Raw genomic sequence first — 14,685 nt, forward strand, 5'->3', positions numbered from 1 at the left:
ACCTTAATGAAGGTTTTTATGTTTAGGTTTGAACTGTTTAAGAGAGTTCTTTATTTCACTTCACGGTCATTTGAGATCCTGTAGTTTGTGGTGCAGCTGGATTGTATTGTAACATTTGGCCCAATCTTTTTTTATCAGTGAAAGTAGACTGAATAGAAACACCTCTCTGTACAACAATACAGTTCAACAGCATCATAGACTACAGCATCCAAAAATGACGATAAAGGTGAATAAATACCTCTGAAACAGTTTAAACAAAAAGTGAACATGAGAACCTTTGTGGAGGGTATATTTTTAAGTTCAGCTGTGTTTGACTGCATGAGTTTTATCAAGGTGGACCTAATAAACTGCCCACTTCATGTATTTGAGCAGTGCCGGCCCAAGCCTTTTGGGGGCCCTAAGCAGAATCTGATTTGGGCCCCCCTCCACCACCGCGGAGTCACCTGTGCTTGACAATTATTGACACAAATGTCACACTATAATGTTACATTATAAATTGTATTAATACAGTGATGGATTATGAACTATTCTCCCCCTGGGCACGGATGCATAAGGACCCCCCCCCCTATCTTATTTGTATGAAAGTGTGTGCAAATGGGGGAAGGGGGGTCTGGGGGTCCTCCCCCAGAAAATTCTGAATATGATAGATGTGATTTCCTGTATTCTGGTGCATTTTTGGGATGGCCAGCTGGAGAGGGACAATACCTAAATCCATTCAGATTCATAGCCTTTTGCTTTTTGACTTATTGAGGTAGTTACTTCACGCAACGACTTGGCTTCAGGGCCCCTTGACCTCTGGGCCCGGTAGGCTCATTCAGTAATCCATTGCTCAGATGCCACAAATGTTTTGGGGCTCCTGGCCCCTCTAGACCTCTGGCCCCCTGGGCTTGGTAGACCCCTGTATTAATATAGTTGTTATTTACACCAAATCAGTCACCTTTTAACCTTAGAGGGTACTAAAGTCACAAATGTATTGTAAACTTTCATATTCAAAGTGAAGCACTAAGTGTGGTTTACTGAACTTGAATTGAAAAATAACAAAATACAACAGCAGAAGTTGCATTTGTTGTACTTTGTAAACAAGTGTGGCCAGGTCATAAATGAGGAGACCGACACAGTAGAATAATTATTGTGGGTCTTTTATTCCCCGACTGCAATTTATAAAAGAAACAGCATTAACATTGCAATTTTGAGGATTTGAGGTAATCAGTATTAAACAAACAAAATATTTTTCCTCACTGTACGTCACACTGATGGTAAACCTCAGTTAGCTTAACTTCAAACACTTATCTCTGTGTCCTAGAAATTTGCTCTAGTTAAAAGTGACTCTAGACTTGACTAGACAACAGTAGTGGCTCTTACTGAATAAATAAAATAAAAAACAGAAAAACAAATAAATAAATATTCCCAGCCACATAACTCATAGTCACATTATAGCATATTCTTTAGTTCACAGAAAACATACTGTAAATTACACTACTGAACAAAATACATTTTCAAGTAAACATTCTTGCATAAGCTTAAAACACATTTTGTGAATAGTCTTAAACTCACTCTCACTCCTGTGTGCAGCTCGTGCGCCAAGTCACACACCTTGACCTCAGTGCGCTCTATCTCCCCTCTGACAGTGTCACCTAAACAAAAAGAAACTGCTAACACAGTAATAATTCCCTACAGAATAATAAAACACTGTCTTAACAGTCTGAAAACAGTCTTGGTCTCTTGTTCACCTGGCTACACAAGTAAAAAATACATTAAATAAATAAATTAAAAAATCGAATTTGTTTTTCTTGATTGGGTATTTGAGCATTATTTATTCATCTTTTGTTATTAGATTCAGGCGCATGTGTCACCTCGATCCACACCACTATCCTCACCCAGTTGGAGTTTCCTTTCTGTGTCCATTTCATATGTTTCATTTAAACATTTTTCTTTCAAATTGGGCTTGAATTCAAATGCAATCATTCCAATCCTGCCATCATGATGATATCTTAAACTAGTTTGCTGCTCAAGGCTTAAATGAAAACTGCTATTATAATCTGCTCAGCTGATAAAGCAGATTCTACAGACAAAACCAGGAGGGACAACAGTGAGTATGAAGAGACTGTTTAAATAACAGCTATTAAACGTTGTATTTTCTTGTTAAATTAATTCACATTCTGACTGATAACTAAAGTTTAGGTAGGTTGGGGCCAAATTACTGATAGTTTGTCACTAGCGATGTTGAATTTGAACATCTTTTTCTTGCTGAATGAGATTGGAGAAACTCTGCACTACATTACTAAAGTAATAGTATTATTCCAGCAAACAAGAATTGACATTTTTTCCCTCAGCGAATCACTAAAGACAAATACGCAATGAGAACTGTCACCTTGTTCCCTGCATTAAAAGATCAATTTTCCAGGAAAGGTTATATAAGTTTTATGTTTATCTTAATTACATACCTTATTTTAAAATGTATTTTTGCATAAACAAAAGATTAAGAGTGGATGAGATTGACACTGTGCAGTGCCCCTTTGATTATTACTTAACCTAATTTGCAACATTGTTGTAGATCAGATTTTGGAATCAGTCATTCAAGAAACTCTGCTTATATCCTTCCTGAGAGAACAGTTAAGAATCCAGAGAGGGAACCTCTGTTTAGGCCATTAAGGAACATCTACCAACAACAGCCAAAAAACTATGCCCAATTTTGTGTTATGATGCCCTGTCTACACCTACATGGGCATTTTTTTAAAAAAACGTAGCCTTTTCTTTGTGTTTGGTCCTTTTGTCCACACACGAATGGCGATTTGGGTCACTAAAAACAGGTTTTTCAAAACTCCTGCCAAAGTGAGGATATTTAAAAACTCAGTTTTCAGTGTTGTGTAGATGGGGAAAACAGCGTCAGTGTCAGTGTTAGTGTCAGCTGATATCTCCATGGTTACCCCGTTTGTTTACATGAGGGGCTGTGGAAGACGATGAATGACGAGAAAACATTTGAGTGATTGGCCTGATCAGCCTCTGCGAAAGACTAGGGTATGTCTGCATGTGGAAGGAGCAACACTAAAATGAGCCCCGTGGATGGCCGCTGTACCATCTTCCTGCATCAGAACACAGTGCACAGAGCCCATATTGGAGGATCTCGTCCTCAACTTTTACCCAACACACAGCATTGACTGCACATGTAAATAAAACAATCCTGAGCTAAATCCACAGATTACATGGAGGGGAAACTTTCTTTGACTGTACTTGAGTTGTGTGACTACATGTTCAATTTTATGGATGTTGTTAATACTTGATTTGTTTTGATGCAAAATTTGTATAAATTTTAATTCAATGTTGTGCATATGGTATCTGACAGCTCTGGTCAGTGTGCTGTTAGTGTATTCATTCTGCAGGTGTGATTTAGCATTAAGCTCACCTGCTAAATTACTGTCCTTTTGTTTAGTGGTACAACCAGATACATGTGTATTGTAAATGAGTTCTGTAACAATGTAATAGTCAACAATAAAGAGAAAAGGTGATTCTGCTGTAAAGCAAGTACAGTTCAAATTCATTTTAGAGAACAGCCCATCTGAAAGAGTACACGAGTATGTGGCTATAAGCATGAACTCAGTATGTGTTGTATGTATGAGTATGTGTTATCATACTGTGGAATATTTGGGTCTGTACATTGATGAATGGATATTATAAAACCTATACATAGTAATATTCTCAATATATATATGGTATACAATATGGTAAAAGTCATATTGTCATTATTTTGATTGAAATTGTGATGTGCGTAGTGGGAATGATCATTTTCATTTCATTATTTTCATTGTCACTGACAAAACAAACTATTAAAATCACGATGATGTGACATTTGTCTGGGTCTGTACCAAACAAACAAGTTTTCTTACATCTGAGAGCAAGATTTGAAGGCCAGGACATCTCTGCAGTACTTCATTATAACGCTACTTATTTTCTATTTTTTTCCGTAATCAAACATTTACAATTCTGTGATTTGAATATTGCACTTGATATTCACTTTGCCATATTGCAATTTTTTACAACTAATTGTGCAGCCCTTCTTGCAATCAATTGTTACCTGTGTGATTTAACTGTACAGTGGTTGAACAGCCAATGCATTAAGGACAAAAAAATGACCAATGCCCAGAAATAGTAACATCAACAGTTCATGAAAATTGAACTCTTCTCAATCTTTTTTGACACTGGCATTATTAATCTTCATCTGTAAATTTACTAATGCCATTTTTCCATTACATCTGCCAGCCAGCCTGGCTCTCCCTGGTTTAACTCAACGCGGCAGCCCAGTGCAGTCTGGGTTTTGCCTTTTCAACACAACTGGGCTACCTGCTTGAAGCCGTGTCTTCAACCAATGACACACTTGTCCCTGCAGTACTATTGAAGAATCCCCACTAACAAAGTGGCTCATCTAATTCAGTTACAAACATGTTTCATTTACTATAACTTCTTCACAATAAAAGCCCCCCATTATTTAGTAATTTAAAAGTTTTTTTATTATGAAGCAGTATTACAGGAAACACTGTGTTTTCACCAGCAGTAACTAAACATGACTCCTGAAACAGCTGAAAGTGAAAACGATGAAACAGTAAACACAGCAGATGTCTGAAAATACAAACAGGACAAGAGAAACTTAAGGGATTCAGTTATTCAGATGAACTGAAACAAATGCTAACTGTCAACATTATCCTCAATGTGCACGTCTTGGCATGTCTGCTTAACGTGCAAGTTCAACGGCGGCTTCTCGTTAATGATACAACAGAATTTCATCATTCTCCAAGATATGAAAGGATAAGCCACCATAAACACAATTTTGTGCAAAATAGCAATAAAACAGCAAGCATTAGTGACAATATACTTACTAGTCACTCCTCATGCTCGACGCAAGTGAAAGAAAACGGCTGCCGTCAAATTCTCCACCAAGCTTACCTGCCCAAATGACCGGATGCTCAAAATACACTCATAGATGATGAATACCGTAAACTCTGTAATGTTACGCCCACAATAATATGTTTTCTCACCAGCATAGATTTTATTCTATCAGAATCAACCCCAGAACCTCAACACTTAACTCTAAACTGGCAATAACACTAGAATTTTGATTTTAGCCTGTGGGCCATCTGTTGCAAAGCTTGAAAAAAATCACATCACACTGACAAGAATCAGACACACCAGACCATATTTACTGAAGGCTGGTTCGGTAGACAGGAACTCAATCAGCGTGGCAACCAGAGCACAATGGGCTGGGCAGAGGCAAGGTCCAAAAAACAGGGTCAAAATCACTAGGAGGCAAATATACTAGGAAGAATGCAGTAATGCTTGCTAAAGGGCAAAGACGAACTGGCTGAGAGAGAAGGGAGCACACAGGCTATATACAAGAGGGAGGGATAATTGAACACAGGTGAAACACATCAGGGAGGGTCAGGCAATCACAATGCAAATATACAAGGGCAGGAAAGGGATCTGAAACAAAAGGAGAGTTAGACACCAAAATGAAACAGGTAACAGAACTGAAAAGATAAAGGAAAACAAAAACATGACCTAAAGTTCAGACGAGATATGACACACACTTGGAGCATTTATTACAAGCACATTATTAGGCCCAGGGGCTGATGCTCTATTTATCCAAGGTAAAAGGTAGGTCATATCAGGTTTTAAGCAAATAATCATCATCATCATCATCATCATCCTTATTATATGACATTTTCATAACTTTAAAAAACAAATAGTTACAACGGAACAGACAAAAAAACATGTAGAGATCCAAACAGACAAACACAACAACAAAGAAGTAGGTGGAATCTTTAAAGATAATCAAGACGACCCTTCCCCCTCTGTTACGCTTAATTGAAAAATTCGGCAGCCTCTCGGGATACACTTTTAATTGGGACAAAAGTGAATTGTTTCCATTGTCGGATTGGGTAGATCCAGAGTTTCTACACACAATGCCCTCCAAGATTGTACACAATCAAATCAAGAGCTTAGGTATTATTGCTAAAATTCCAACTGGGAAAGTAAGATCCAACAATAACAGCGTAACATTGAATTCTGGGATACATTACCAATCTCCTTAGTTGGTTGCATTAATGCCCTAAAAATGGTTACTCTCCCTAGATCTCTACACATGTTCCAATGCCTACCAATCTATATTCCCCTATACTGTCACGCCCTCCACTTCTAGGGCTAGATAGTGGCAGCCTCTCTTTCCTTTTTTTCCCCTCTCTCTCTTCTCCCTCTCTCTCTGGCAGGCTGGAGCATGATGCGGGTGCAGGGCGGACAGGTGCAGCCACTCCACAATCAGCAGATTGATCCGTGCGATCTCATTCATTCACCTGCCGCCATAATAACCAGACGCTTTCCACAACCCGACGCCGGACCGTAACTCGATTACCAGTCAGTGTTGATGTTACTCTGCTCTAACCTGTTTTCCTTGAGAACTATTTCTGATCCCTGTCTCCGTCTCTGTCTCCAGTTTCCCTTCCCCGCCTGCGCTCCTGGACCCACCTGCTCTCCTGTTTCCTCTGCCGTGGCTTCACCCAGCTCCCGGATCCCAACACCGGCTCTCCCCAGGAAGCCGCACCTGTCTGCCGCATCTCCACCTGGCCACACCGCATCATCTCCGCCTGCCTTCCCCCCTCCAGCCCCGCAGCCAGAGGCCGCCCAGCTCACTCTCTCTCGTCTGGTCTGGTAGTAGTAAATTCCCATTCCTGTCTCGTTATTTTTGTAGACAGCGCTTTTTGTTAGTATATATACTGCTAGCGTGGTCCCCGTCATAGTGGGGGCACTTGGGGCAGTAACCCCCAAACTGGGAGAGTGGCTCCAACAGGTCCCAGGAACAACATCTGAAGCCTCAGTCCAGAAGAGCGCAGTCCTAGGAACAGCCAAGATACTGCGCAGAACCCTCAAACTCCCAGGCCTCTGGTAGAGGACCCGAGCTTGAGGATGACACAGATACCACCCCACCAGGGGTGAGAAGGAGATTTATTTATAGTTAGTCATTCATTCATTCATTCATTCATTCATTCATATTCATATGATATGCTATGGACTATACTATTATTACCATCAAGGACATGAATGAATGTATTGAGGAAAGGAACATTTGCCAGGAACATGCTTATTCAAAGACACAAGTTTTATTTGCAGAAGAACAAACACACAATTTTTTACAAATCTTCCCACACAACAAACGGGAAACTCAGGAGAAGGCCCAAATCCTACAGCACCGTTAAGTGTCTGCTGCCTCGGAGCTGTAGGTAACTGGCGGCATTCTGTCCGAATTTGGTCCATTTTGCAGACGTCTGTGGTGCGTTGCCCTGTACTTGGGAATTGCCTCTAATCTCGACTGCAGCGAGGCACAGAGCTCGGTGAGCTCCTGGCTACGAAAGAATGATGAGAGTGGTATTAATAAAAAAACGTAAGTCACAGTAAAATTAAACAAGGAAGGAACAGGAACAAAACAGTAAAAGTTACTTACACACAATGGCGTCACTATCAGCGTCATGTAAATCTGGACTTGCGAACATAGCTCTGAGCAAATTGGAGGTCACGGCCTTGTTATGAGGCGAGGTTAGTCTGTGAAAACAAAATGAACGGTTAAGATCGGTATCTATTAACATAACTGTTTCCTTATACAGCAGAATGAAAGCATATTCTTTCAATCTTACCCTTGATCCGGTTCGTAGCGCCTACAATTTGTCTCCGAGTTGTGAAGACGGCGTACTGCTTCCTGTAAATTACAAGACCAAAAACATACACTTTTATAAAACAACTTACACTGGTTCTGCTCACTTGTTCTTTTACCAGGCTACTAGGCTACTTTTAGCTAAGCTAGCAATCACCGAACATATTCTTACCGCAATCTTGAGATTGTGCACCCGTCTTCTCTTCTTAGAGTTAGTCTCTTCCACATACTTTTTTGACTCCAAAGCAACCAACCTATCCTCTATGGACAGCAACTTGGAGTTTACTACAGTGAACTGCTCATTCACATCGGCAGCAAGCAGAGTAAGCTGACGAGACAGCCCACTGATAGCATTCATTCAGCAGTTTCTCCTCCTGCAGCGGACTGGCTGAAAGGGGTTGATCGCGTCCATGCAGAGGAGTTGAAGGCGAGACGCCGTCCATCCATTGTAGTTCACGAAACAGCAAAGCAGTTAAAACAGGAAATGGAGGAAAAGGTCTGTGTATGTCTGTGTATATGCTCGTCTTGCAAGTACTGCTGTATGAGTCATGCCCATGACCTCGCACGTGATTGGACGAGGTGCCCATGACCTCGCACGTGATTGGACGACGGCTCCTCGTCCAATCACGTGCGAGGTCATTGTTATACGGAAGAACTTGCAAGACGAGCTCGCATATGTTTATGATATAAATACTGTGCCTATGAAGCTCTGTGATATAAACACTGTGTCCCGTCAGTTGAAAGATGGAAGTCCCAAGACTGAAGAAAAGACCTCGGCGCCTCTGTGAACATTGCAACACTGAGCTCTGTCATACACAGTATTTTTTGTTGTTTGTTGTTGTTTTGTGTATCTTTTTTACATAACATTGGCCATTGCTAATGACATACACAGTACTTTCATTAAATAAATCAATAAACACCTAAAATTTAAGAGTCTATAATTAGGCTATACTGAGCCTGATCTATTTATACCAGAGATTTTCTAATGAAGTTAATACCTTTTAAAAAAATGTCACCTGGAGTAAAACTCCCCCTGCTACCCTGATTTGCATGTGTATAGCTCACAGCATTTTCATTTACATGTTAAAGCCTCCCCTAGAATTAGGGGGAGGGGGGTCATGGGGGGACAACTGCCAAGCAAGGCCCGCGTCAATTTCTGACAATTCATGGCAGTTTTCGGTGTTGCCTGCAAATTGCTGTGTGCAGTCGTAAACCTGAACTTCGATGACAATCTACAGTGCCGCTTACTGACGAAAATCCCACTTTTCATGCAGTGTTTGCTGAGAAAAATTTAATTTGATGTAAAAAGGTGGTCCTCACTCTTCCTGTCTTTATGGGGCAAAGTTAATGTATTGAAGATGGATTCCATTCCTACAATCCCTACCTATTAACATACCTATAAAGTTTTTCAAATATTTTGATCGAACATAAACAAAAATAAATTTTACAATTTTTCGTGGAATGGGAAACGCCCCTGGATGCGCTTAGAAAAGCTCCAACTTCCATGGGGGGGTCTAGGGCTGCCTAAGCTGCTGTTCTATCATTATGCCTTTAGTACCAGACATTTAGCTCAGTGGGCTTTATCCCCAGAAAAGGCTTCCCCATGGTATGAAATGGAGCAGGTGATAGGCTCTCCTCTCACCCTGTTGAATTGCTTGTCTACCAAATTGTCCGCTCAGTGACGATCCCATCCTATCATATCCTATTTGCAGAATATGTGGAGGATAATATGTCAGACATTTAATCTAAATCCTTATCTTAACTCAAGCATATGGTTGAATCCAAAATAGGCAAAGCCCCTTTCCTATGGAAAGAATGCGTGGATAAAGGCATGCTTACACTTGGAGATCTATATGAAGAAAACACTTTAAAACCTTTTAATAAGCTAGTCCTACATTTTGACATCCACAGATCGAAATTCTAGCAATATTTACAATTAAAACACATGCTAGCACAGATATTTGGCTCACCCAGAAATATCCCTCAAAATTCTTACTGGCATCACTATGGTGTTGGGAACAGGCCAAGAGGCTTCCTTTTATTATTCAAATATCTTTGGTCAGGCCAAAACAGTATCTGATGCTCTAAAGAGTGCATGGAAGAGGGACCTGGGCCTTTCACTGAGTGTAGGGGAGTGAAATTGGATCTGTGGAAACTCTAAGAAAATGTCAAAACACTTTCTCGTCTTCACAGATTAGGCCTTAAGGACTAAGAGTGCTAGAGGTGTCAGGCCCCAGACTTAGAGGGTACCTTAATTCATATCCTGTGGGAGTGCCCACATACAAGACTTTCGGAAGCAGGTCCACAAATGTATTACAAAAATTTCTGGGGATAATTTTGATTTTAAACCAAGGCTGTATGTATTGGGTGACCTTCTACAAGTGGCCCATTGTAGCGCATCTGATTGGATCTTGACTTGCATTATGGTGGGGAGACAGGTTTTAATGAGGGGGTGGAAAACACCAGGGAGCCCATCCTTCCAGGACTGGTTTACTGGAATCGGGGAAGTCACCTCATATGAACAAATGTCCTGTAGGAGTGCCTATAGGTGGGACAAATATATATTTACAAATGGGGAAAGTATAATGTTTATCTGAGTTTTGGTAACGGGGAGTGACCCATGCTTGAAGTGGTAGTACAATAGGCCTGTATATTACTTGGAACGTATTAATTGGGATATATGGCATGCTACTGTTACCAAAGACACGTAAGCACATACAATTTATTTATTTATTTTATTTCTTGATGTTATTAATCTTATCTTGTCTGTTTTGTGTTAAAAATCTGAAAACTTCAATAAGATATGAATCATAACAAAAAAAGAAATAGCGAGACATATATCAACTGGAAGACTTTTTAGAGTTTCGGGGGCCTTCACAGCAAATGCACATTCTACATCCTGTAGTTTTGGGTCAAGAAGGTGATAAATAAACTCCAAAGTCAACTGGAAGCCAATGCAGAGAGGCAGGATGATCCCATCTGTCCTGTGGGAGGCAACGTCTGCCAGCTGCCCATACTCAATGGGTGGATGAGAACTGGAAACCAGAATAATCACCACTCTTCTCATCCAATCTGACTGTGGCGGCAGGAAGTGCACACTCGACCCCGCAGAGCCTCAGAACAGGATGGAGGCACCCGCAGTGCACTGGAAGGATGGTGGGGGTTGTTGGGGCCTCAGGGTGCTGACAGGGGCTACCGTTCCACTAGACACAGTCCACCTGTTGGTCTTATGTTGTGTGTGTGTGTGTGTGTGTGTGTGTGTGTGTGTGTGTGTGTGTGTGTGTGTGTGTGTGTGTGTGTGTGTGTGCCTGCGCGCGCCTTGTGTGTGTGTAAGTGTGTTTAAGGTATTGAGATGTAAATCCAAAAGTCCATTTTCTGTTGCTTGAGTGCACACCTCAACCACACACATTTTATGAACCCTGAATAAAACCTGTTTCAATTTAATAGTGCATAAGCAAACAAGACCATCAGGCAGAAGATTGCTTATTTCTGTATATATTCTTGATAACTGCCACTGGGTTCGATTATAAAAACTAATTTTGATGGTGAAATGCAGAGGATGAATCGAGGAGTCTCACAGCCGAAAGAAAAGAAAAAGAAGAAGCCCAGTAGCCTAGTGGTATGGCAGCAGGTATTTCTGTATTACCAGACAGCAGCAGAACAACTGGCTTATAATGTAACACTTTATATTGACTTTGTTACCAAGCTAAATCTTGTGGGCTTTTTCTCATGAAAATGTCTTTGGAATGCTGATAATTTTAGCTTTAGCTCAACAAAATTAATATTAGGGTCATTCCATGTCAACTCACCAGTTCATTTCATGGATTTTCTTGAAAAAAAATCATGCTGAAACTTCTATTAAATTCATGGGACCTTGTAAAATCCTATAGCTGTACTCCATTTTTAAGTTACGAATTTTTGAAGTCTAGCCCTCTGAGCTAAATTTCAATTTGTGATTCTGTGTATGTATTCTAAACCTCACCGATCACTTATTTTTCATTGGTTTAAGTTTACAGCTTTTGCACACCTTAAGATAGACAGGTGCTTAGGAAAAGACCTACTGTAGGGCTGACAAAATCAGGAAAAAAACGCTGACAACAGCGTTTTGGTACTTAGGCCATCGTCAGGTTATCTCACAAGACAACAACAAATTCAAAGATGATATATGTCCATCGTTTATATTTTTGGGAAATTAGCAAATTTTTAATACTTTTCACTGGCTGTAATATCACATTCAGTGGTTTCTGTAGATATTTGTGCTTTGTTGACTTCAAGGTTTTCTATCTATCTATCTATCTATCTATCTATCTATCTATCTATCTATCTATCTGTCTGTCTGATACTTATTAAGCCTGTTTTTCATTGGGAAATTACATCATCTACTGTATATTGAATGTAGGAGATGTCATCATGTTCTGTGTGTCTGGAAAAAATATTAATCTTACTTCCTTGAAGTAAGCTTGAAACACATATATCTTTTGACAATTTTAGACTCTCTGAGCTAATTTCTGACATAATCAAGTTGTATTGATACAATACAGAAAGTCTGTGATAATCTCACCTGAAACAAATCATAAAGCAGTTTGACATGATAGTGAGATCATAGAGCCCTGCTCACTTGGAAAATCCTAGAAGTAAGGACCAGCTGTCACAAGACAGCCTATGAAGAAGTTGATTTTTTTCAAGATTGGCTGAGTTGTTGATTTCAGAAATCAGTTTGAGGAGTTTGAAAATGTGAGATATTATATGTATGTGTATTGAGCGACGGAACGCTGAGCTACGGTAGATAGAGATTTGTTCAGACACACAGAATAAGATGACATCACCTATATGCAACAAACCAAGCCATTACAAGCTGTAGCTTGCAAATTTCCAGAACCCAATGACAAACAGGCTCTAGGTATCCGACAGATAGAAAACTTTGAAGTACAAATATCTACTGATGAAATGAGTAATATAACATTTATACTTCAGTTTAAAGGAAATTAAAATAATCCTTCTTGGGAAAATCTACAGTCAAAATAAAGTGGGTATTTCAGCTCTAAAGCTAGCTAGATCTGTGGCACCGACGCTGGCATAATTTCTAGATGTGATAGAACTACATTAATACATCCAGAAACAACTATTTAAACGAATGATTGTTGCCAAGTTTCCTTAGGGTCTCTTGCATGTTCAGGACAAATTTCAACCGGAGTGAAAAAGAAGTGATTGCTCATGTTTAGAATATGTATACAAAGAATCACAAAAATGCTGAAATTTAGTTCAGAGGGCCAAACTTCAAAAATCCATAACTTAAAATGTATTTGGAGCAGAGTCATAGGATTTTGCAAGAGCCCATGAACTTAATAGAAGTTTCAACATAATTTTTTTTGAGAAAATCCATGACATGAACTGGGAAAAGTTCCGGAATTTAGGTGAGTTGGCATGAAATTGCCCATTACTTAGCAACAATATCTGTTAGCTCCAGGCTTAAATGTAACCTGATGTATGAACTGCACTAAAACAAAGTTTACTTTGTTTATAAAAACATATAAAAACTAAGTTTACTTTGTTTTACCATCATCATATTACAGTTAAACATATGTTGTGTCTTTCTTTCCGTTGCTTCCAAACAAAATTAATGTTTTTGCCAGATAAAGATCTTAACAGGAAACAGTGGTGCTCATATCACTTTCGTCCACAGGAGCCGTTAGAATAAAAAATTTGGTTTCCTTGTAGCTGCTTTAATGAAATACAAAGCTGAGATCTGGGAACATAATGACATCACTAATAAGAAGTCAGTGAATGCAAGCAGTCACCAATCAAACATGTTGGAAACAAAGTCTTCATGTCAGATAAACTTGAACAGTGAACAGTAAAATTATTGCCCAAATGTCTGTTGAAAAATTATTCAGTTTTCTTGTAGTCAGCATTTTAGATTTTTAGATAAAATACACAGAATTGGCTAGTTAGGCTGGTTGTGACTTGGTTGTGTAATATTGGCTTCATAGTAAAGGGAAACTTTAAAACTATAGAGACACTCATCATTTGACACAGTGTTAAAACACATGAGTAATGTGATGACTTTTGTGGTGTTTTGTAGAGATTTTTTTAAGTGCAGCAAAAATACACCTCACCGTTCAATGTTTTTTGACTTTAACAAACAATTAAGACACTTTTCCAGATGGAGAAATAATTAAATGATCTTTGCTACTGTTTGTTTCAGACAGCCAGCTCACACACATCACCACAGCCAACATTTACCACCATTTGTATACTGTCAGTGTAAGAACATGGTGACAAAGCATCAAAAACATTAGAGATGATTAGCCATGTAATTTGCAGAATTCTATACATATAACAACACTTGTTGTGTGGGGTGATGGCTTTCTGTTCATGCTGAGATGTAGAGGTTGTTGTAATCAACATGCTGGCATTTGCACACACATGTTAGACTGATGGTCTAACAGTATGGCTGTGTGATGGATTGTGTTTGGTCTAAAAAGGGACATTTCACATTGTCCTTATTGATGGGCTGTCGTATCACAGCTCTGTTGTTGTGTCTGTGATTTCAGCTTTAATGACACATGTTGCCATAATTTGTCAGCACATAGCCAACTGTGAACAGGGACAGACCAAGAGTTGATAATAATATTGTATCATTGACGCTGAACAATTTAATATATATTTGACTATTTGCAATCCATTTACACACTTCTGTTGTTCCCTTTTCATGATATGTGTCTTAATAAAACAATGTGTTTTCTACAGGTTATTTCAATCTCATAGTGATTGGCATCATTTTTAAGGTGGTTTAATGGTTTGTAATCAAAGGCCATTCATCATCAGTGAAGTAAGTGTGTTTGATATAAACTGCCCTGTACAGAAGATGAAACATGAAACTGTAGCCCCAGAAATGTAAACGATACACACCTCGGATAACCTTTGTAGTATTACAAAATACACTTGATACTCAAAAGTATTGTCAAATATTCAAATGTAGCTATACACAG

The sequence above is a fragment of the Pagrus pagrus genome, assembly GCF_965226575.1.
Source record: "Pagrus pagrus genome assembly, chromosome: 15".
NCBI classification, from domain to species: Eukaryota; Metazoa; Chordata; class Actinopteri; order Spariformes; family Sparidae; genus Pagrus; species Pagrus pagrus.